General features: G+C 37.6%; 1 non-coding gene across 1 annotated transcript; it reads left to right on the top strand.

Annotated features, from left to right (window-relative positions):
• The first annotated feature begins 1,886 nt into the window (after positions 1-1,886).
• trnastop-uca lies at positions 1,887-1,973 on the top strand. The gene has a single exon. It is a non-coding gene; the product is annotated as a tRNA-Sec (tRNA).
• The last annotated feature ends 1,145 nt before the right edge of the window (positions 1,974-3,118 follow it).

Here is a 3,118-nt window from a genome sequence, read left to right as displayed (position 1 = left end):
ATCCAAAGGGTCCCAGAGATAACATGAAGTGTCGTTTTGTTAGATAAAATCCTTTTCATATTCTAAAAAGGTCCATATAGCGTGCACGATCGATGTTGTACTTTACTCGTTCAATTTGCAAAGAAAGGAATCTGAAAATCTAACCCTAAACATTGTTTCAACCAGTCAAACCACGTTCATATTTATTCCTCAGAGATCCTAGAACGTAACCAGACTTCACTATATCATTAGGGGTGTAGTATATCCTATAGGACAATAATTTGGTCAGAGAGCGACGCCTTCATGGCACACCGATGATGCGGCCGAATCTGTCGCAAAATGTAGCTGCTAACCTTGTGCGACAGCAAGCCTTTTCCTTTTGGACAAAAATCATAAGAATATGGAGAGTTATAAAGATATGGAAACTGGGTGTTTTGCAAATGTTGAACTTATAATATGACTACTAATACTGGAAAAGCTAGTCCAAGTAAACAGATTTGACGATATTCTTGCAAAAAAATGTCATGTGAATGTCTCCTTCACAATTTGCCCAAATGTACCTGGGTATGGAGTTGGCTCATACTTCAACTTTGCTCATACACTGCTGCCATCTTCTGGACACTATTGGAATTACAACCAGGGTGATGGCTCGATGTGGGACCTTTCTGTTGCATTTCACAGATGGTGATCTATTGTGTTATATTCTCCTACATTCAATTCACATTTCCACAAACTTCTGTGTTTCCTTTCAAATGGTACCAAGAATATGCATATCCTTGCTTCAGGGCCTGAGCTACAGGCAGTTAGATTTGGATATGTCATTTTAGGCGAAATTTGAAGTAAAGGGGCTAACCCTAAGAAGTCTCCAAAACACAACATAATGATGTCTTTTCAATGTAGTCGCCTTAACTACCAGTTAATCCAATAGCAAATGTAAGATATGTGTTTCAAATCACCCTTAGAAGTGCTGAAAGTAATATGGTGCAGTACTGTAAATTACAGTACAGTTTTAACATTAGGCAATACACTTATATTACCCAACAAAATTGACAGAAAATCTTTCATTTCCATAATACAGTACTGTATATATCCAATGTGTAATCAAAGGTGTGATCAATGAAGGAATCCTTTACAAAATAAGTATACTAACTGTAATCAAATGTAAGAAATTATTATTTATTTATTTTAAACAATGTTTAGCACACATTAATTTGCATCAAGCCTGTCTTGAGCATTTGGCCATAAATTCTCTTGCACATCACAGTGAATGTCCTCATTGTTCATGCACCTTGAGAAAAACCTTTTGCCATGGTGAATCCAAGCTTGACATTGGTCTGCATTGATGTTGTCGCATGCCTCATCCATGGAAGGAGGGTGGCACACCAAACCATCTTAAGAGATAGCTACGCACACACAAATGTTTCCCCCACATTGTGCAGGCACTTGGAGGGTTGCCTGTTGGCCTATGAGCTGGTTTCCATGTATTTGATAACATTCCATTTACTCCGTTCCATACATTATTATGAACTGTACATTATGAACACAGCAGCCTCCTGTGCCTTAGACACCCTTGGAGAATGGGGTCAAAGCTAGGGACCAGCCATTATTTGATGGTGACCCTGGATGCGCAATATAAACACTCCACCCCTTTTGTTATCAACCAGCCAATCAAATCTTAGCAATTTTGCATCCTTTCGAAAAGCCCTCCCATAACAACACACTTCGTTTAATTTGTGTGTTTCTTTCATTATACAGTCACTAAAATGCTTGCGATTTTCATTGTAGAAAAACGTACATTCCTTATACTAAATAATACGGTTGCTTTTACCACAACATTTTGTCACCGACACTGAAACATTTATGTACACGCTCAGGTTTATATAGGCACTGTGAACTCTCATTCAAGTGCCCGGATGAGCCTCGGTGGTCCGGTGTGCAGGCTTCAAACCTGTAGCTGCTTAGCGGCAGAGTGGTTCAATTCCACCTTTCGGGCGTAATTTATCAATATTCAAATGTATGTACTTCGATCACCAACAATGTTCGCAAAAATTCGCTGATATTATATACTACAGCAGCAAAAGAAACGTAATTGTGTTTTTGGAGGTAAATAAATATAAGTAAAAAATTGTAGATGGGCCACCTACGTCCTACCAAATTTTAAGAGATAAGTGCACACATTCCCTCCCCCACGCTGTCCAGACTGGCCAATAAAAAGAAAAGATTAAGATGTGCAAAAGAACACAGACACTGGATAGAGGAACTGCCTATAAGGCCAACATCCCGGAGTCGCCTCTTCACTGTGGATTTTGAGACTGGTGTTTTGCGGGTGCTAACATTAACAATGTCTACACTGTATTTCTGATCAATTTGATGTTATTTTAATGGACAAAAAAACGTGCTTTTCTTTCAAAAACAAGGACATTTCTAAGTGACCCCAACCTTTTGAATGGTAGTGTATTTTCACTGCCATTATTGCACATTAATGACAAAGTTGTATGTCTAATCATTCACTTTTTGTGTACATTGAATGTGTAAAATATTTAGGGCTGTCAAACAATCACAGTAATTGATGGAGTTAATTGCAAAATAAAGATTTTTACATTTAATTAAAAGGCAGTGCTTTGAGGTAGAGGCATACTATGCTTTGATTGTAAGGGACGGAAACACAACATTATCTACAACATAATTTTCACCGTAAACAACACAAATGTCACTAACATATAGCTATTAATGCTCCCAATGTTTAAGCATGTCTACTCCCTCTTATCAATGTTCTTGAAGTTTAATAACACTTGAGCACAGCAGACAAAAACACATACGCACATATACGCTCTCTTGTGTAACGATAGCAGATTTTAGAGAAACAACAAATGTCGGTACATATAAGTGTCTTATATCGGCTGAAAGCTTAAATTATTGTTGATATAACTGCACTATCCAATTTACAGTAGCATTTACTGCTAAATAATGCCATGCTATTGTTTGAGGAGAGCTCCTAACAACAAAACACTTTTTTCACCGCGATAGGTTTGATAAATTCAACTCTGAAGGTGAAATGTGTACTTAAATTCTGATATCTTGCTCTGATTTATCATCCAAAGGGTCCCAGAGATAACATGAAGTGTCGTTTTGTTAGATA

The sequence above is a fragment of the Oncorhynchus tshawytscha genome, linkage group LG14 (genome assembly GCF_018296145.1).
Source record: "Oncorhynchus tshawytscha isolate Ot180627B linkage group LG14, Otsh_v2.0, whole genome shotgun sequence".
NCBI classification, from domain to species: domain Eukaryota; kingdom Metazoa; phylum Chordata; class Actinopteri; order Salmoniformes; family Salmonidae; genus Oncorhynchus; species Oncorhynchus tshawytscha.
This window is presented reverse-complemented; position numbering and strand designations above follow the sequence as displayed.